Below are 22,979 nucleotides of genomic sequence, written 5' to 3'. Positions count from 1 at the left end.
TAGCTTAAAAATGCACTACAGTTTTTGGGACACCCTCTCTATGAGATAATGTACGTAAAGTGTATTGTAAACTTTAAAGTGCTATATCAATGTGGTTACTGCTGCTGCTGCTGCTGCTGCTGCTATTACTATTACTAGTATTATTACACGTTCTAAGCCAGGAACAGTTTCTGTGCTGCAATGGTAGCCATACAATGTTGAGAGAACTCAAGGAAGACTCCCAGTATGATGCATGAACTCCCTATGAGGAACTTTTGGAAGGGCATGTGCATGAGTCACATGGGACGGGCAGGCATGAATGAGGTTGTTATATACTTTAGAGGGAGGAGTCCCCAAGCTGATGAGGTTACAGATCCCTTCTGGCATTGGTGTATGTGTCAGATGCATGTATAAAATATATGCACTGCTGAGATATTTAGTCTGACAATGTATAATCCCTTGCTCTGGCCATGGGACTGGCCAACTTCCTTTTCCAATCACACATTTCTTCTCTCACAGCCCTTATAACACTGCTTGAACATAGGCCATCATTGGAAATATATTGTAATATACAGAATCTACCATATATCTATGTATTCATTGCCCTTTGGGTCACTGGCAACTGATTCTTTGCTGATAGTGATGATCCCAAGATTCACAACTATATATGTAGAACTAAGAGAATTTGTGCTCAAAAAGATGAATCTTTGTGACAAGAACTTTAGGATAATTAAAAGCACTTCACTGTTTCCCAAATGCAAGCTAACCAACTATCTTTCTTCCATTGAATTCTAGGCTAAACTCACTGTTTATGGTGCTTCAAGATAGATTTATCTATTGCTATAGCTACAGGTATGTATATATGTATGTATGTATCATCTATCTATACTGGTACACTAAATCACAAGCCTATTAAAATATTCAAATGAGTATATGTGTATATATATATATATATATATACATATATATATATATACATATATATATATACACACACACACACACACATATATATATGCAGAGTCACACACATTGACATATACATGGATATACTTATGTGTATATCTGAATATATCAACATTTGGGGGAAATATATAACTACTGATTTAAATTTTTTAACTTTTAGAAGGTTCAAGTTGCTATTATTTCAATGACATTTATATCTCTTTCTGATATCAAAAACAAGAGGGACATGTTTAAGAAGAGTAAAATTTCCTTCTTTGAATATTCATTATTTAATAATATGTCCATTATGTAATACTTTTTCATTTCCCTTTTGCTTCTACAGCTATAATAATAGAGCAAAAATTATGATAACAATAATTTTGCCTCTATAGGAGACACAATATGACAGTAATTATATAGTGTTTAAGGTCTGCAAAGCATTTTCAAATATTTCATTTTATCCTCCCAAGAACTCTGGATAAGTACTATCACGATTCCCATTTTATCGGTAAGTAAACTGAGGCACTGAGAAGTTCAGTGACTTTCCCAGAGTCACATAGCTTGTAAGCCTCTGAAACCAGATTCAACTCAGCTCTTCCTGTCTCTAGGCCTAGCCTTCTATCCTCTCTACTACCTAGCTGTCTAGAGAAGAAAAAGAAAAGGAAAAAGATAAGTATATAATTAGAGCTTAAGAACAAATTTGAAGATTTTCTTGAAAGGAAGCAAGATGATCAGAGGAAGACATGTTGCAGGAACTGTTCGTCTGTCTAATGACAACAGAGGGGTTTATTTTCTTTCCAGAGCATTGATCTAAGATATTGGAGAGAACCTCCTGTGACTTATCAAAATGGTGGTAATGACCCAATGCTGGTCATTCATGTAGTTGTATCGGATATAACTAGAAGGAACCTAAAAAGTATTACCAAAGATTATGAATGGAGATGGCATGGAGACAGACTGTGTTTTTTTCACAGTTGCCTACTGAAGGCGAAGGATGTATAAGAGAAAAATCAGTTTGGGAGGTGAACATCTAGCTAAATAGAAGACCAAGTATATGAGAATGGGATTTGGACTTCCAGACCACAATTGAAATATAAAGATGACATTTCAAATCAGAGATGGAGCATACCTAATAAAAGAGAGTACGAATATATTTTGTGTATATCTAAATCTAATCCAAATGCCTGTAGAATAAAAAGATGGAGGAGAAAGAAGACTTCTTATGTATATTCCCCAAGTTATATATCACAGAGAGCAGCAACAAAGAATGAAGATTAATTGAAGTGGAGACACCCAGAAGTTCGCAAGAGATAAAAATCTATGAAAGAAGCCAGGAATAAAACATGTGTCCTCAAATGTATATATGCTAGTATTAATAGAGGTAATAGGCAAGAAGTGCCAAAAGTTCTAGTAAATAAAAGGGAAATTTAACTTTAAAGGCATCACTGAGACTTGGTGAAAAATCCATGATTGAATGATGGTTCTGGATGCCTGTACCTTATTCAAAAGAAACAGAATGAAGAAAGGGGATTGAATATGGCATAATACTGCCAAGTATATTATTAAACTATTGGAAGTAAGAAAATCTAAGAACCAGAGAGAAGAAGCATGATGGAGTGTATTTAGATGAAGGTCAATGCAGGAAAAATGAGAGTGATTTCATCATTAGAATATACCACAGACTGTGTGGACCAAAAAAGAAAAATGAGTTTGGGAAACAGATCACAAGCCTAGTGCAGATGCTTTATAGTAGTAATGGAATATGTTCATTTTCCAAATGATCAGTTAGACCTTTTTCTGCTAAAAGCAGAATAGCTAATAACTTCTTGAATTGACCTAAAGATAGGTTTGTCCTTTGGTAGAAGGACCAATAAAGGAAAACAACTGATACATGTGATTATGGTTGCAATCACTATTCATTATGCAAAATGCCACAATATTATAGAAATGGAAATGTCCTAATTTTCAATAAATAAAGAGAACAGAATCTGCAAACAATATACTTTTTCATAAGACAAACAAAGAAAGTGAAAAGAGGTTTTTTTTTTCTATCTGCACTCAGAGTTCATCAGTTCTCTCTCTGGAGATGGATAGCTTTTTCATCATGGGTTCTTTGGAATTGTCTTGGATCATGTTTTGATGAGTAGCTAAGTCTTCCACAGCTGATCATCCTTACAATATTGTGTTACCATGTACAACATTCGCTTGGTTCACTTTACTTACATCAGTTCATATGAGTCTTCCTAGGTTCTTCTGAAATCATACTGCTTGCCATTTATTATGTCACAATAATATGTCATCACAATCTTATGCCAAAACTTGTTCAGCCATTTCTTAATTGGTGGACTTCCCCTCGATTTTCAATTCTTTGCCACCACAAAAAGAGCTGCTATAAATATTTTTATACAAATAGGTTCTTTACCCTTTTCTTTGACCTCTTTGGGGCACAGACCTAGTAGTCATATTGCTGAGTCAAAGAATATGTATACTTTTAAAGCTCTTTGGGCATAGTTCCAATTATTCTCCAGAAGGGTTAAACCATAAACTTTGGGCTTGTCTTCAATTCCTGGGAAAATTCTAGTCTGGATCATTACCCTCTAGAAAAGGAAGTAGTGATTACAAAGAGCCAACATGATTTATCCACAAAATATCATAGTAGGGGCAGCTAGGTGGTGCAGTGGATAGAGCATGGGCCTGGATTCAGGAGGATCTGAGTTCAAATCCAGCCTCAGACACATAACACTTACTAGCTGTGTGACCCTAGGCAAGTCACTTAACCCCAGTGCCCAGCCAAAAAAAAAAACCAAGCAAACAAGTAAATAAAACAGAAACACCCTGGTAAATTTACTCAATTTATTTTTGGACCATATTACTAAAATAGTAGTTGAAGAGAATGCTGTAGAAATAGTTCACCTTAATTTTTATTAAAGCTTTTGCTGAATTTTCATAATGCTATTCTTATAGAAAAGATGGAACAATGTGGGTTAGATGATAACACAGAGAGATTGAGAACTATTTGCATGGTTGGACTCCAAGAATGATTGTTAATGCTGCCACATCATCATGTCAAGAGACCTCCAGTAGAATTCATAGAGATCTATGCTTGGTTGTGGGCTGCTTAACATTTTTAGCAGTGACGAGGTATAAATGGCTGACTTATCAAGTTTGTAGAAGACACAGAGATGAGTGAGGTAGCTAATGCAATGAACAATAAAATCAGGATCCAAAAATATCTCTAGCAAAGTCTACTAAAATGAAATCCAATAGGGATAAATACAAAGTCATATACTTTCATGAAAAAAAAAAGCGTTACCAATAAAAGATAGGGGAAATGTGGTTAGATAGCAGTTATCCTGAAAAAGAGCTCGATATCAGTCAGTAATGTGATATGGTAGCCAAAAACACTAATGCAGTCTTGGTCTACAGTAAGAGAGACACAGTTTCTAGGAAAGTGACAGTGATAGCTGTATCACTGCATTCTGTCCTCATCAAACTTTGTCTGGATAACTACGTTCAGATCTGGGCATCGCAATTAGGAAGGCCATTGTTAAGCTGGAGAATGTAGAGAGGAATGCAACTAGGATGGTGAAGAGCCACGAATCCATGCCATAGGAAGGTGAGTTGATGGAACTGAACATGTTTAGCCTAGAGAAGAGAAGACTAGAGAGGTGGGGAGACATGATAATTGTCTTTAAGTATTTGAAGGGATATCATATTGAAGAGGAAACAGCCTTCTTTTCTCTTTCCTAGAGTGCATAACCAAGAGCAATAGTGAAGAAGTTGTGAAGAAGAATATTTAGGCTGAATTTAGGGATGAATTTCCTAATAATTAGAGCTGTCCCAAAGTAGAATGGGTTGCCTTATAAAATATTGGATTCCCCCTCCTTGGAGGTCTTCAACAGAGGCCTGATGTGGTGGTCTTCAAACAGAGACTATCTGGTCATACACAAGTTGGGTATGTTATGATGAGGATTCTTTTAGTGTATGATTTGGCCTAGACGGCCATTTAAGTCTCTTTAAATTCTCATGTTCTGTGATACCATGACTGTATCCTGGACTAGGATGATAGATGTGAAAATATGTGAAGATTTCATATAGATTACGAAAAGAACAGTCAATAGAACCAGGTAACTAATTTGGAATGAGAGCCAAGGCTCACTGGCCAAGAAAATGATGGAAGATACAGAAATAGGGAAGGCAGGAACAGGTACCAGTCTCAATGGAAAATTAATGGATGAATTCAGTTTCAAATAAATTGTGATGGTGGTGAAGAGGATTTTTAAATGCAAACATTCAGTGAGGCAGCAAAAGATATTCTGGTGGAGGTCATAGATTCCCTCCCTCATGGTACTAGATGTACATAGTGGTTCTGCATAGCTACAAAAACTGGTCTGGCCGCTGGACTCAGTCATTCTGACTCCCTACCCAAAATTTTCACAGCTTTGTGAACAGCAGGGAATCCAAAATGCCTCCATAACTGCGAATCACCAAATAATCTTCACCAGCCACACACACACAAAAATTGTGCCAGTAATATCTTTCATTTGAACCCATCCTGCTTTGGTAAATGTGAATCATAGATTCCAAAGTGCAATACATGATTTACTTCCCCTACAGTACATTCCCTTTTTTCCACATAGAGATCTAGATGGATGTATTTTAAAAGATTTCTAAAGAGGAAGATCATTCATCTTCAAATCCCTCTGTCACTTTTAGAAAACTTATTTTCTAATGTCCTAAATTACATAACATAGAGCTTTCATGTTTCTGTGTTTAATAGAAGGACTCTCTCCTTTTTCAAAGTACTCATCATGAAGTTGATTTCAGGTACAAATTCCCCTAGCGGATTTAAAATATTAGTAATTTCACAAAAAAATATATATTTATAGGTAACTTTTAAGGAATGCATCTGTTTGTAAAGTGAGGTATATCTTTATAGAGAATCTTATACTACTTTTGAAACAACTTTGGACATGTGTTTCCTGCTATATTTGAACTCTTGTGGAGGATAGAAATAGAATCCTTCCTCTCACTTACTGGTATATTGCAGAAAAGGTGAGAAACACTGTCTTTAAAGAAAATCGTAATCAGTCTTCCATCTCCATAGGTGGCTGTTTCTTATTGAAAAAGCGACCCACGAAAATACAACTGAAACTGTTAAGAACTATCTCCACTCTTTTCTTTCTGTATATTTCTGAACTTTTTTGTGGAAGGGAAACATGCACATTTTCTGAAGAGATAGTGGCACTGGTAAAATTTCTATTTTATTTGTTACATTAACTGCTGTGAAATATGATTTGATTCATTTCAATCTGGGAGTGATGAGTAAGGAAGAATGTGTATAGATTCTGTGTTGCATTTTGGGTCTATAACATGAAACATCTGGTTCTTCTAGCTTTTTCTTAAAGGAAAATGCTTCTCTATGAAGATGATGAAGTATTTCAGAAAGTAAGGAATCCTCAAGCCCTCCTCCCAAGTGGTCAAGAACTATATCTTGCTATGATTTCAATAATCAGTTCAGATCACAGAATTCAATCCAGAAGAGACCTCAATGGTCATTTCATCTAACTTCCTCATTTTAGATATGGGGAAACTGAGACCCAGAGAGTTTAGTGACTGGCCCAAGATCCCATGAAAGTAGCAGAGCTGGGATTCAAACCCAAGTTTTCTAACTCCAGAGACAATGCTTTTCCCATTGCTTTGGAAAATATTACATTTTAAATGAGATTTTAGTAATCTAGCATAAGGGACTTCCAAGGCCATTTACCCTTAGTCAATGGTAGGTTTGGAACCCAGGTCCTCTAACTAGAGAGCTAGGGCTCTTCCCACTGCACCGTGGGAGCTGACTTGACATTCAGAAGCATCATTTAATCTTCTTTGGTACATGATGACTCAATCAGAATGCTTCTAATTAAAGGCCTTTTTGTTATATAGAGACTAAAATAATTGGGGGCTTTTGCTTCTGCTCTTTTCTCTAGCTTATAGACCATTGAATTATTTGATCTAAACTTCTATCTCTTCAATATGGGGGAATTCTGTCATTTTGGTGTGTGGCTTAACCAGAATATATGAGAAAAACAATTATCAGGTATAGAGAGTGGGCTACTTTCAAGCAGATCAAGCAGGTAAGATGTTTTATAGACTGTCAGGCCATACTGCTGGTTTAGATTTGAGAAATTACTCTGAAAGAACAAGGCAGGTTCTATTTTTGACAGTTCAGCAATGAGACCACTTGTACATTATGACCCGATTTGATTTACTGTAAGAAAATAAGAGTGCTGTAATTTGTAAAAGACATTTATTACATGAGTCCAAGAGGGGAAAAAAAAATGCTTAGCGTCTCTGTCCATCCCCATCTGGTTTTATTTTAATCTCACTCTAGTCACATATGAAATTTTGCTTAGCTGTCTTCATTTTCTTAGTCAATCTTGATTAATGGCCTTCAAAGTAAAAATAATTGGCCTGCATCAGGCTTGTTTTATAACTCTTGTTCACAAAGAATGTGAAAGGCTGGAAAATGAGCCGAAACAGAAGGAATGCATTACGTTAGCCTTTGAGAAAGAGCAGTCCTCCAGTTGTGTTTCACTGTATATTTTTATAACAGGCGCCTCCTTGACCGTCGATGATATTGCAGCTATGTGGTGCCAAAAGCTTATATATACTTCATCAAACTGGCAGTGTCACATCGATGGCTCCAAGCGGCCGCACACGTGAGGGCAGTTCTCACCCGAGCAAACACTCAGGTCAGAGAACTTCAAAAGCAAATTATTGAGGAGGCTGAGGATATGAAACCCAGAAGTTAAAATGGGGAAGGGAGGGGAGGTTAATTGTCTCAGAAGTTTAAAGGGTTTGTTTATAAGAGGGTACTCTAGTATGTGCATTTCCCCCTTCTTTTAAAATCTTTTGCAACTAAAAAGTAGTTGGAAGGGCATTTGGGAAAGCATGGGCCCCATCTCAGCATGATGGATTTGAAACTGTTCTTCCTTTCCAGGTATCTGCTTCTGGGTGAGTTTGTCAGTTAAGGAGGATCAAGAGATGAATTTTTTTTTAATTCCTTATCATCAGAAAGTATTTTTTAAGCAACTACTTTACAGATGGAGAAGAAACATTATGTATCTTCACGGGCCAGTCTTCTTTGATTATATTGAGTGGCATGTTAATATCAAAAACTTTCGAAAGAATCTAGGATCTCAACACTATGCATTATTTCCCAGTGTTTTGCTTTGTTTTGTTTTCCAGGATCTTTAGATTCTGATGTCAGATTTTTAATTTTTTAAACTTTTAAAATGCTATGTGAATATCTAGTCCAACATGCTTATTTTTACAAATGTGGAAACTGAGGTCTAGAAAGGTTAGGTAATTTAACTAAGGTTAAATAGTTAGTAAGTAGCAGAGTTCTGCTTAAACCCAGATCCTCTAACTCCAGTAAATTTTCTACTATACCTTGCTGTCCTTTGTGTGGAAATGAAATTGAATCTTAAGATGCTTTGGCTGTATTATTGGGGATTTGAAATAGGTCCTTAAGTTTGGGTTTCAAATTGCAGCTTAGGCAACAGAGGTCCCCTCACCTGCCCCACCCTAGCCTTCAGCCCTTTTCGTGCTGTGTCATGAAAGAATGAATGAATGAATGAATGAATGAATGAATGAATGAATGAATGAAATAAAGGATTTAGTAAGCCCTTATTTCCAAGCACTTTGTTAAGGGATGAGAGATACAAATAAAATACAAGTCATCATGCAAAACATATTTTCCCCATGAAAATAATGTTAAATCCAGCAATCCAATTCAATTCAAACTCTATTAAGCACTTCCTATTTACTAGAAATTCTGATTAGACACACACATCTATATTAATTATATAATATCTATTTTAGATTGTGTATACACATGCATATACATATATACACACATGTGTATGTCATATATACACTCATATATAATATCTATGTAGATATAGACTCATATGTAGATATAGATAATGGATATAGAGATGACTGACTATAGATATTAATAGATATAGATATATAAAATTTTATTTTTAGATACTTTTGCTTAGAAAGCTACATTTTTTTTTTGTTTATCCCCTCCCAACCCCTACATATACAGGACTACTTTATTTAGACTGAATAAAATAGATACAATAAAAATGGGCCTCCTTTCTTCCCTTTTAGGAAATTATTTGGGTGAATTTAGGGAGGGTAATGGTGAATACAAAAGTACAAACCATTTTCCTCTGAAGACCTCAGTATACTATTTTTTTTCTTTTTATGGTAGACAGGTCCATAAAGGAAAAGGTAAGAAGGGTTGGGAAACAGGTAGTATAACAGAGCACCCAGATTATTTGTCCTGAAATGGAATCTAGTTAACATGACTTAGTAAGGCTGATAATAGCTAGTGTTTATACAGCATTTTCAGGTTTGCAAATTCATTTACACATTAGCTTATTTGATCCTTAATTAACCCTGTAAAATAGGGGCTATTATTATCTTGTTTTACAGAGGCAAAGTGAGGGTAAGTGACTTGCCCAGGGTCACTCAGATAGTAAGAATCTGGAGCAGAATTTGAACTCAAGGCACCTGACTCCAAATCTAACATTCTATCCACTACTATACCACTAGCTGCCTGCCACTTTGAATAGATATCATTCAGACCTTGAACCATTTTTTGTTTTAGCTAATTCATATATAAAATTACAGTTTTTTTGAGATAATGGGAATAATTTTTAAAGAAAAAAATTGAGGTGGTTTTTTTTTAAAGAAAGAAAAATCTTGAATTCTTTTTTTTTTAAAGCTATTCATCAATTTTGAATTTGCCATCCCATTTTTCCAGGATGGAAATAGGGACTGGATCTATATTTTCGGTGTCATGGAGAACTTCCTATGAGGAAAAACTTCCTGCAGTAAAACAGATTGGCAGGCACTTCTGTGCATAGAGCACTGAAAGACTAAAAGATTGGCCCAGAGTCACACAAAAAGTGTCAGAAGTAATATTTGAACTGGAGTCTGTTTGCTTCCCAGGACGGCTCTGTATTCATTGTAGAAGGAAGGAATAACATTGTCATCCTTACTTTTCTTATTTCTATTAGGTTGACAAGGGTATTTTTATTTTAAAAATAACATTAGGACACATTGTCTACACAAGCAAAGTTAAATAGATGATTCAGTGATTATCCAATTCATCTGATCGCTGTAGAAACGCAGATACTTCAGATTAATGATAAATTTCAGGTCACAAACAATGGTTTATCAAAGACCTCTGTGCAAGGCAAAACAGAGAATACAAAGATGAGCAACAGTTGCTGCCTTCAAGGAACTTACATTCAAATAGATTGTGACATGTACACAAGTAAGTATGATGCCAGATAGGCTGATAAAGGAAAAAGAGAGCTCCAGACTTCTTCCTCCTTGCTCCCTCACACATACTCTTCCATCCAGTGACATAGATCTCCTGGCGGTTCCATGAATAAGATGCTCCATCTTTGCTCTGGGCATTTTCTGTGGCTGTCCCCCATACCTGGAAATGTTCTTCCTTTTCCACTCTAACCACTGACCTCCCTGGCTTACTTTAAGTCCCAATTAAAATCCCATCTTTTACAGGAAGCCCTCCCTACCCCCCTCTTAATTCCAGTGCCTTTCCTCTGTTAATTATTTCCTATTTATCCTCTATATAGCTTGCTTTGCATGTATGTGTTTGCATATTGTCTCCCCATTACATTGTAAGTTCTTTGAGGTCAAGGACTGTCTTTTGCTTCTTTTTGTATGCTCAGCACTTAGCACAGTGCCCGGCAGAGAATAAGCCCTTAATCATTTTTGATTGATTGATTGATTGATTGATAGGAAAATTTGAGGAGGAAGAGGAATTAGGGCATGGACACATGGAAGAAAGGAAGACTGCAGGATAAGATCAGGGGCTAGAGCAATTCATTTTAGTCAAATTGTCCTATAAAGCAACGAAGGGGAATAAATAGTGTGAAATAAGACAGGAAAAATAGATTCCAGACCAATTTTAGAGGACCCTGAATGCCAAATTTGTAAATCACTTTTGCTTCCATAGAAGGACCAGGGAGGGGGGGTGGGGGGGGGAAAGAAAAGGTTATGCATCTCAGTGATCGATGGGGCCTTCTTTTTCTCTATCCCTTTGAAAACACAGGCCTTTCTCAATTCAGGCTTTTGCCTCTTACCTCCTCTATGCCTGCTTTTAAGCTTATTGCAAGAACCTATTGGTGATTAAATGATTTCTGAAATGTTTCTTCACTTAACTTTGCCTATGTAAACATCATGTCATAGTAATATTTTTAAAATATCAAAAGTTATGATGCAAACATTACAATACCCTATGATGTGTTCCATCTCATACAAATGTCTGCCATTCTCATAAAACCTCTTATGTACATATTATATTTACCCATATCAAGGATGCTTATTACTTGAAAGGTTCCCTGACTGCCTGAGGATTCTGTTAGCTAGAGCTTGTAAATAATCTAATGAATTTGACTCAATTCAGTAAACACTTGTTAAACCTCAGGTATATTTAAGGTTGTGGTAGGTGCCAAGTATACCAAGAAGATAATAACAACAGCAGCAACAATAAATAGTCCCGGCCTTCAAGGAGTTTGCATTCTACTGTATAATACAATGTAAAAACAGAAGAACAAATGCAAAATATTTACAAGGTGGTTTCAAGAGGCAAAGAACATTAGCAACAGGGGATATACATCAGGAAAGGACTAATTTTCAAGGTGACAGTTGAACTTGAAATGAAGCCATGAATTCTACCAGGCAGAAGTGAGGAGGGAATATATTCCAGACTTGGAATATCAGCAGTGCCAAGTTCTGAAATGAATCAAAATCATGAGTTGAGGAATAAAGTGTCTTTAATTGAGAGTACAGGGTAGCAAACCTGCCATGCTGGGGGATATCCAGGGGATATCCCAACCAAAGAGACCCAACAAAAAGTTTTTATAGTTTTAGGAGGAAAGGGGGTAGATATAGTTGAGACTCCAGTGTCCCTCGGCAATCGGGGCAAGGAACAGCACTTTATTCTGGTTGTTTTGCCTCTCATTCCATGAATCCCAGTGGAAGGAGGCAAGGACGCCAGCAGCTGAGATCCAGCTTGAGCTGGGCTCCCCACAAGACAACACCCCTGGGTTGGGGGGGGGATCTAAAGTGTGGTTCTGCCCAACCTAATCTCATGATCTTTATGGTAGAAACGTAAGGACATTACTGGAATTTTGGCATTGTCATGATGACTAAGAGGTTTAAGCAGTCCATACTACAACCTGTATTAACAATTTTCTGTCATTACACTAACAATTATACTAACAGTTTTGTCAGCAGCACAGTACAGGGTAAGAGCACTGCCTTTGAAGTCCCAGGACTTGTGTTCAAATCCTGCCTCTCGTGGTTATTATCTCTGTGACCTTGGGCAAATAACTTAATCTCACTAGACCTCAATTTTCTCATCTATAAAATAAGCAATTAGTATTAAATGGCATCTGCGGATGTTACTTTCAAACCCAGATCTCTGCAAAAGTATGGAGGGGAAAGATTGAATATCATTTGCAGTGAATAAGTAACTACTTATGCAAACTTTGTAATATTTCCAAATCAGACTCACAGTTCACATAAAGCTCAGAAAAGCAGTCCATTTTCTGTTAGTATTACAGCATTAATCTCATCCAGTTTAAAATGTATTATCTCATTTCATAATGTTGTCAATATAAAATGTCATCTTGTAGCACTCAATTGGAGCTGCAAGATGGATATTCATCTTGAAGGCTGTTTATTAACTGCTGGGTTGGAATCGTACAATATGAAATCATATTAGACTGTTTGTTTGGAAGACTTAGCTTTGAACTTCATATGCATAGGTGATAAACATTGTGTTGTATTCAGTCAACTAATTCTTCTTGATCTGAAATGTTTATACAGCCCCAATGGTATAATGTGAATTATACCTTAAATTGCATCATATATTTAGAAAGGAAAAATAGGCTTTGCAAAGAACAACATCATCTTAGTATAATGATAACACACCTATTTACATAATGATAATATACATATTTATTGCCAAGTATGTTTGTTTTGCATTAGTGTATGTAGCAGGGCAGAGAGAATTAAAGAATTCTAAAATGGAGTTTTCATGGTCGATATGGCTATGGTGGAGTGTTTATTGGCAGTGAAATAAGAAATGAGGGGGAAAATGTATATTTTAACTACCAAAAAAAATGAGTAGTGTTACTTGTTCAGTCCAGGTTGTTAATGGGTGCAAGTACGCACATACCCAGGTATTTAGCTCTATCCCTAATGAGGAGATACTGCCTCTCTGAAAGCAAGTGAAAATCTTTCTTGAATTTTGTCAGTGGGCATCAAAAAATTCAAGAACTCCAAATCTCTGTGAGTTGCATGCATTCTCCACAGACATGGTTTTTAAAGGACGCCACTATTAGACTCATTTAATCCATGAGATGAAAACCTACATTTTTGGTTTTGCTTCAAAAGCTGGAAATCTTTTTTATATTTCTAAGGAAGCCTGAAACCTTGTACTTAAAAAAAAAGTCAGGAGATGCTATTTTGTGAGCTGTCATATGTTTTCTGAACTTTTTGTAATGGAAAGAAGTCTCTAAAGAGCCCTTTTCCTCACGCCTCTAACAAAGGCATGTCCCAGTTTATTAAAAAATCATACACAACAATACTGCTTGCCAGGTTTTATAGTCCTAATGAAAATTTGGTCCAGAGCACAGAAATTATCTGGAAAAATGCCTGAAATTTCCCTGTCGCAGATGTTTCAACAGAAGGTGCTTGCATGCCATTCGTTAATACAACGCCATACGGGGCTCAGTATGACCACTGCAATAACCAGTAAGTAACACACGCAGCGTGCGCATCACTGCGCCAAATTTCCCGTCTGTTGTGTGGGATTCATATCCCATGGATTGAGACGTACCTTGATGAAACTGCATTGTCATGGAATGATAATATTTGTGGATCACTGTGCATGGAAAACATCCTTTCAAGAATGTGGGAGGTACGTTTAAAGATTCCGTGCATGTCTTGGCATTGTGATTAGAACGGATGTGAACGTAAGTATTTAGTGCCTTCTTTGGGGTTGGCTTTCACATGCCAATTTACAATAGTGCCTCTAGGGTTAGTAAAGACATTCTCAGGGGGGCAAAAGTTATTTGTATTTTTACTTGGACCATGGCGATATAGTGATGGAAAACAAACAAACATCAGTGGGTTTGTGGTTGCTTTTTGCTTTAAAATGTGTATGAGAAAAGAGATAAGAAGGGAAGAGAAAACTGAGAGAAGCAGTGTGGTATAGTGGATAGAGATCTGGCACAGGAATAAGAAAAATATAGGTTTAAGACCTGCCTCTGATATATACTAGCTGTAATGTCCTAGGACAGGGCAAATCACATCTCAGCGGAGATGTTAAATAATTTGCCCTAAGATTGTTAAAAGATGAGTAAAGGGAGTTCCCTCTCGCCAATAAAATCACAGAGAAAGGTAAAAAGGAAGGAAGGAAGGAAGGAAGGAAGGAAGGAAGGAAGGAAGGAAGGAAGGAAGGAAGGAAGGAAGGAAGGAAGGAAGGAAGGAAGGAAGGAAATTATCAATGATTTGAAGGAGGTGATTTTATAAACTCAAGGCTTGTACATTACTTGGCAAAAGGCCAGCCTATATGGCCAATTGAATATATATTTGTCCAGTTACTTTAGGTTATTTTCATTAAGTCGGAGATCATCCAAGAGACATCCTTTTGAAAGCAAGGAAAATTTGTAGCATTCTAGGACATATTCCATTGCCATATTTAAAGACAGGTCTAGAATGAAACCAAAATTTCTCTTCATCTTCCCAATGCTATGACTCACAGTCTTCTTTTAGGACAACAGTACCTGTGGACGAATGGAAAGAGCTCTGGATTTGGAGTCAGAGGACATGCATCTAAACTGCCACTCTACCACTTACTTCCAGTGTATGCTTGGTCAAGCCTTTCTTAACTTTTCAATGTTTTAGTTTCCTCATCTATAAAATGGTCATTAGACTACTTGCCTTACCTACCTCACAGGGCTTTTATGAGGAAAATGCTTTGTAACACTGAAAATATTCTAAAAATGGGAGTTTTCATTATTATTACTCTCTCAAATTAGGTAGTTCTTGTGGAAAACTCTGTGTGTGTGTGTGTGTGTGTGTGTGTGTGTGTGTGTGTGTGTGTGTGTTGGATGTCCAGGACCAATATAAAGGATATCATCATAAAAACATTCGACTGGAAAAAAGAAAAAAAAAACGGGTCAATGGCAGTGAGAATCAGGAATAACCAGTGGAAAATCTGAATATTCCATTGTTATCCTTTAGCTTTTAGCAGAACTCAAAGTGCCACTTTGGGTTGCCCCTGTGTTGCATTTATGGGAGAGAAAAAAAAGTGTGTGTGCTATCAGAAGGGATATATATACTCACATGAGTATCACAAATAAGATCTCAGACCCATTGAAATATGGGTAATGACGGGGTTGGGAATGGAAGGTAGTTTTAAAATACCACATTCTGTTAATAACATTATAGTATCCAAATATAAGGCATTAGCTTATTACAAATTCAAGCTAACATCTTGAGCAACATGTTGGGGTTATGTTTTAGCTGTAATTAATTGAAATGTGCGTTTAGTCCTTTCTTCCTCTGTTTTAAAAGGTTTTGTGGTGGATTTTAGGCACCTTTGCAGTTGAGAGGGAGGAGATAAGATTTTGATCATTCCCTTTGCTCAAATTATATTAGCAGCTGAAATTGTGGTTTCCAAGTGTGGTCACTGGATTACAGATAACTCAGGGATGTCCCTCAAGTAGTCTAAACTACTAATAATAAGTTTTTAAAGCACTCTCATTTACAATATCTTGTTTGATGTTCACAATGATCAGATTAGGTAGGCAGGTCTGGCATTATTAATTCCATCTATAAATAGAGGAAACTGAGGCTCTTGATAGTTACACGACTAACCTGAGGTCTTAGGATCACAGATATAGGACTGGAAGGAATCACAAAGGTCATCACCTCCAACTCCCCCTGATTTTAGAAATGAAGAAATGGCCTTAGAGAAGTTGTAATTTTCTTAATGTCATTAAATGGCAGTGGGAATATGAACTGGGGCCCAATGACTTTAAAATTATCAGGAAACTTTGACATTCTTTCCGCTGCATCACATCATATAGATAACTGACAGTAGTATGGGAGGGTCCAGTCCTTAAATCGTATATACAATACGTTTCACCTACTGCCATTCCAAGCCAAGGTTTGGTGAGCCTGTTTCCATAAATATATGATAGAGGGGTCCTTTTACTCCCTGATTCCAAGCAGGTGCAGGTATCCTCTGACTATTTCCTGTTGGCTTACTGCATAGTGACAGAATACCTTTTAATTCAATGCTTGGCCAAACTGCTTGTGCATAAAAAGGCTCAGGCAGACAAGATTTCTCTCTCTCCCTGTTGGCAAGTGAGGTAATCTATGGCTCCAGGTGGGAGAAAAGTGGTCATGAACACACGGCTGCCTCTGTGTTTTGTGTCTCTGTTTTATTATTCTTTCCTGATATGAACTGAATGAATATCAGAGACAGAATGGCAGAATAGATGAGATTACAACCTTGTGAGCTTCAGGAGATTGGAAGAGCCCTTAAAGTTCCCCTCAGCAGCTCGAACTGGTGAGGGGACTACCCTTAGGAGTGCCACCAACTTAACCCAGTCCAGCAGTAACTTAACCCACACTCTTACACTATTATTACAAGCAGAGAATATTGTGTATGCGTTAAGGATGCATGGTGCAGTCTTGTCTTCTCTCTCCTCTCCCTCTCCCCACACTGTGATCAAAGAAAAGGAAAGATCCTAGCTATAAGAGTATGTGAACTCAGTTAAATCTAATTCAATTGATAAAATCAGAGCTTGAGAGGAAAGGGGATGATACAAACATTTATGAAACACTTGCTATTTGTCAGGCACCATGCCGGGCATTTTTACAAATATTATCTCATTTTATTCTTATAACAACCTTGATGATCTCCATTTCACAGTTGAGGAAATTAAGGCAGATAAGCAGTTAAGTGACTTGCCCAGTGTCACACAGCTAGTTTTTCTGACTCCATTTGCAGGGTTCTATCCACTGTTTTGCTGCCTCATATATAGTTCTGGGGTAGAAGGAAGGACAGAAGAAGGTAGGATGAGATTATTGAACAACTAATAGTATATAGCCCAAGTGGAAGAACTAGGACAGCAAACTAGGTCTGCTAGCTCCCAGTGTGGTATACTTTCATTGTTTTATGTTGTCTGTGCTTGGTGAGATTATCTCCTGTAGCATTACTATTTGTAACATTAAAACATCTATAGCAATATAATACAAATCCATTTGAGCGGAAGAAATATTCTCTCATTAATGTCTCATCAGAGCAGTTCCTCATGGCAACCCGAGAAAGCTATCTACCCCAGCATGAAGGTGATGTTTTGGTGGGCAAAGTATTTTTAATGAATTCAGAAACCCTGTAAGTACTGAAATGAGGGATTTCTCATCAAAAGTTCCCCTACTTTCCAACTATTCCAATGGGAAATTTTGCAGTGAGATTAAATAAGATATATAGGTTGTGAAACCTTTTTCCTCATGGAAGTAGTGCATAGACTCAAATAGTCTAAGCATTTTGGCTGAATACCAATGATAACACATGATCCAATGAGGTTTCTCATTTTCATGCATGAAAAGGTGTCCAAATATGGATCTAAATTGTCTGCATTTTAAGAGGAACAGTAAATGAAATGGAAAAAAAATTAAAGTCCATTTTTATTGAAAAAAAAAATACTACTTTGTGTCAGAAACCTAAATGTACAACCTGAGGGCAGAACAGGGCATGCATAATCTTTAAGTACTTTGGGAAAGTCAAGCCCTCAGAGGAACCCTCCACTCAGTGGAATTCAGTATAATAATCATTTTATTACTTGCCTATTATGGACCAGGCACTGTGCTAGACACTGTGAAACTAAGACAAAAACTAGGAGGCCCTGCCCTTAGGGAACTTACATTCCATTGAGAGGAAACTTCATGTATATAAATGATTGAATACAAAATATATGCAAGGTAATTTGAAAGGAACACCCAGAAAGAATTCAATTCCTTCTTGTTCAATCACATTCCTTTGAAAAGGTTATGTAGACATGCCTTCAGAGTGCTCTCTTCTCTCACAATATGCTTTTGATTTCATAACATTATAAGGGCTTGTGGTCAGGATTAGCAAATCAGTCTTAGCAGATCCTCACTGGGACCAACTTGAAAATTCCTCATTCCAGATCAACACTTTAGCGTCCATGCTAATTAGTGCAGTGGCTTCCTGAGAGTGAGGGATGGGGGACTTCTCAGCATGCAAGTGAACCCAAACTAAGCAATTGCTACACTGTTAGATTGCCTGCCAGACACTGATCACGTTAATTTTTCATTATCCAATATGGTATGTTCCTTTGAAGTTATACCTCTGATTACTTGATATTATTCTAAAGTGCCTTTATAAACCTGAAACGTTCAGCTCATTCTCTTTTGGTGGCTTTCTTATCTTTCAGGGGATTAAAGAGCTCCTAATTGCCACCCCCTTAGAAGATGACTTAAGAATACTAAACCTTCCTGGAAGCTACTGGTCACTGTTAAACAAGTAAAGTAAGGTCCCCCTGGAAGGGCTATTGGGATAAGCTCTAAGTGAGAGATGCTTGCTAGCTGAGCTGACAGTGTGATTGCTATTCCATGCTTTTATTTCTAAGCAGGAATTCCTTGGTTTACAAAAAAAAAAAATTCTTTTGTGCCTTACCTCCTCGGGAAAGGGTCTTTTGCTGTCTCCTTCCCTTTCTCTCTGTTTTCCTTGTCCATCTCTCCCCTCTCCATCTTTGTTTTCCTTTCTTCTCTCCCCTTTCCCTTATCTCTTCCTCTCCTTCATTTTCCACTCTCCCTTTGCCCTCTCCCCATCTTCTCTCGCATCTCTCTTCCCCTTTCTCCCTCTCTCTCCTTTCCCTCTCCTTCCTTCTTTTTCTCTCTCCCTTTTCTTCTCTCTCCCTTGTTCTGTTCCCATCTTCCCTAGCTATTGATCTGTTAAGCCAGTCAAGGTAGTATTCTATTCCCTCAACATTGCTGAGAAAGGCAGCGCTATTTGTTATTTCTGCTTAATCAACTTCAAAACCTCATCTGAAGAGGTCTAGGACTTTTGGGGTGCTGATGGAACCCCAAGATCATGGTAGCAGGCCCTGCCTGAAAGAATTCAGCTCAAATCTTCTTCAGCCAGAGGAAAAGTTTATTAGTGATAAAACACTTAGGTTCAGGTGACACCCATAAGGATGAGCGGGCATGAGCATGAGCATGAGCCTTGTGGGCCTGAGATTCTCAGCCCTGAATGAGGGCCAGGGTAGATCTTATATACTTTTGGGTGACCAGGGAAGGGTCTGGGAAAATAGTCTGGGGAAAGGGTCTGGGTGAGAATTCCCAGAGATTGGAATGTCTAAGAGACTGCATAAACAATGGGAATAGATAATGAAGGAACTGAAAGGCATCTGAATGAGATTAAAAGGTAGGCTAAGGCTTTCAAAGGGAGTTGAGGGGCTGGGGCCTGTAGACAAGGGGAGCCAGATTCCCTTTGGGGCAAGGGGCGAAGACCTGGGCTTGGGCCACACCCCATTATTCCCCCCTCAAACAAATTTGACCAAAATTCTTTTGGGGAAAGGGGCGAAGGTCTCGACTTCTGAAACTGCTTCCTGCTGGCAAGGGGCATAGAGCTGTCCCTGCCCCTCTGGGTCCTGTTTGAGGGGTCAAACTTCAAAAACCCGGCTGATGCCAGGTTCAGCGGGCCAGAATCCTTGGGTTGGTATACAGCCTGAGCAGTCATCTGGAAGTTGATGGCTCCAACCCTAGAAGAAAGGAATCTGGCAAGGATATTTAGTAAACATGGACCAAACAAACACAAAAATATGATCAGTAGTGGAATGAGAATAGGAACCAGTATAGAAAGAAGCCAGGACTCCTATGAAAAAGATTTGAACACTAAAGTTATTGTGAATTTCTTGCATCCAACTAGCTTTTTCCAAAATATGAGCAGTGCAGAACTCTTATCTGCCCAGAGTTGTTATACATGCAACAAAATGTGTTTGCTAAAGCACATACACTCCCACTGGAGGCAAGCAAGTAGTTTAGGGCTATTCTATTATCTAGAACTACTTTTGCTAAGGTATCTAAAGATTGCTGGATTTCCCAGGGACCATAAGCTGTCACATTTGCCAACTGGCGAATAGTCTCTGAAAGGTTAGAGAGAATATGTTCATGCTGTAAGTTATACCAGGACATAAGATAGTGTGCTCCCTTTTTAAGAGACCAGAGGACATTTCCTCAAAATCCATGTTTTGCCTTTAAGTTAGAGACTGTGGGCTGTTTGGCGTTGAAAATGGAGAAGGGCGGTGCTAAAAATCCGAGGGTGCATACCCCAAAGTCTTTGTAGGGTGTCAAACATTGAGTGACCAAAACAGTAGTTCTGGGGTCTTGCCATGTGTTGGCACTTGTCTTACCTTTCCCCAAAAATTCTTGTCACTAGTGCTATCTGCACAGGCTGTAGTGCAGGTCAAAAGACAGCAGAAAGTCTAACAAGCCCTCCCTCTGCAGTGGTGTTAACTTGTCTAGTGGTCTTGCAGCTTGTCTCCCAAGTACGGGAATATTCCCCTGTGGAAAAGCAAGGTGTTGATACAGAGAGAGTGGCCCATAGAGAAGTGGCAAGCATAAATGGAGTGGCATAAACTTCTGAGAAAGTCATATTGGGAAGGGGGGCTTTGCGGAGAAGAGAGTTACCTTGTGGGTGTGAGTGTTCTAAAGAGCTTCCCAGTTTAGCTAGGGAAATATCTCCCCACTTTTGGAGGCCAAATGCAAATTTGGAGGCTTCCTCAATTAGAATGACTGTAGCAGCCACCGCCAGGAAGCTTGCCAGCTTTCCAGTGGCACTTAAGGACTGAGTTAGGGGCCTGGAAGTCAATTTAGATTCTAAAATCACAAGCCTGGTCTGGGCCCCACTCTTGAGGGAGTGAGTCAGGGCTCAGAGGACAGTCATAAATGGGCTTAACAATCAAACTATTATCAGAGATCCAGATTCTACAAAATTTTTCCAGGCTGAGAATAGTTTGAAATTGTTTCTTAGTGGCTGGGACCAGGAGTTGGTGGCCCAGAAACTGTATAGACTGGCATGCTATCTGGACTTTGTTCAAAGAGACCCCATAGCCTTGAGTTCCCAAGAGATTTAGCATTCCTGAGGCAGTGGACAAAGAAGCCTCTTGGTCTTGGAGGTGAACAACAGCAGGGGTGGCAAAAATATCCCAAGTTGTCTCCCACACTTCCAGGGGAACATAGGGAGGTCTCGCACACAGAGGGAAAAGGGAGATGGGAGGCTTAACTAGAGAAAATTGGCTTCCCAACTTCACCATCAGGTTCCTTCCCAATGAGGGAGCAGGGCAAGAAGAGAACATAAGAGAGGAGTGTTTAAACAACAGATTCTCAAATAGGCAGGGGGATGGGGTATGTCTGGAGACATCCCTCAGTTACCTCTCGAATGCCCATGACCAGATGGGTCAAGGAGGGAATAGGGCCAGAGTAATTGGTTAAAGCAAAGAACATAACCATGATATAGTGGGTAACCTTACTTTCAGCCTCGATTTCTGTCCAGGGCTTGGCAAGAGAGATGGAGAAAGTAGGAGCATTGCCCAGACTCAGGTTCCTTTGTCCTCCCCAGTCTTGAGAAGACTGGAGGACAAGGTACTGGGGGGCTGCTCTACCACTTCTCCTACCTCGGGGACAATCCTTCCTCCAATGTCCCTCCTGGTCACATCTTGGGCAAGGTCCTGGAGGTATCTGTCTTGGGGGCTTCCTCCAAGGGGGCACCCTGGAGGGGCACTCCTTGGACCAGTGAGCCTCCCAGTGGCCTCCCCTGCCCAAGTCGCTGGGCTTCCTCTGAGGGAATGCCATGGAGAGGCACTCCTTGGACCAGTGACCTTCATGGTGGCATTGAAAGCAGGTTTTCCCACTGCCCAAGTTGCCAGAAACACCCTTGGGTCTTTTCCTGACCATGGCAGCAGCCAAGAATCAAGCATGTTCTTTGTCTCTAGCCCTCTGCCTGAGTTCTTTCTCCTCTGCAGCAACTAGGTCCCTGTTGTTAAAGACTCCAAAGGCAATCTCCAATAACTGGGCCTGAGGTGTTTGGGGTCCCATTGCCAATTTCTGTAGTTTCCTCCTAACATCTGGGGCAGATTGGTTAATGAAATACATGCTAAGGATTGCTGCCCCTTCTGTAGAGTCAGGATCTAAATTCGTATACTTTTTAATGCCTTCTACTAGCCTATCTTGGAAAAGGGCAGGGTTTTCCTTTTCTTCCTGAGTAATTCCCTTAATCTTTTGAAAGTTGACTTGCTTTAGGCCTTCTAAGAGGCAAATTATCATGTAGTCTCTCTTTCCCCTATCCTCACTCTTCTGATAATCCCACCCCAGATCACTAGCAGGAACAGCAGCCATTCCTGGGGGGTATTTTGTGGGGTCATTGCTAGCAAAACACTCTCCAAAGTTTTGGGCTTGTTCCCAGATTCTCTTCCTCTCCTCAGGGGTACAACAGGTGGAGAAGAGGACATGCAAATCACCCCAAGAAAGTTGGGACACATCCCTGAAGCCCTCAGTAAATTTAGTGGGATCTTTAGAGTATCGACCCAGCCTTTCCTTAATCTGGATGAGGTCTGAAATGGAGAATGGAATATACACCCTAATTGTCCTGTTAGGAGAGGCAGGTACATCCCTTAAAGGAAAAAGCCCTGAAGGCCCTGTGGGAGCAGGGGCTTGTAGAGGAAGGAGGTAGGAAGTCCCACTTCTTGTGAGTGAGGGACTGGAAAGTGCTGGCTGAACTGGTAAGGTCGAGGAGTCCTGCTGGCAAGGGGGAAGATTACCTGACACTGGAGGAGGGGGAGGTATCAGGGGAGAAGACGCTGCTTCGATACCCTTGTCTGGAGCCTCAGGAGGGGTCCTGTCCGAAG

This window comes from Phascolarctos cinereus, unplaced genomic scaffold, assembly GCF_003287225.1.
Source record: "Phascolarctos cinereus isolate Bilbo 61053 unplaced genomic scaffold, phaCin_HiC Scaffold_4;HRSCAF=312, whole genome shotgun sequence".
In the NCBI taxonomy this organism is placed as follows: domain Eukaryota; kingdom Metazoa; phylum Chordata; class Mammalia; order Diprotodontia; family Phascolarctidae; genus Phascolarctos; species Phascolarctos cinereus.
Note: the sequence above shows the minus strand (reverse complement) of the source record.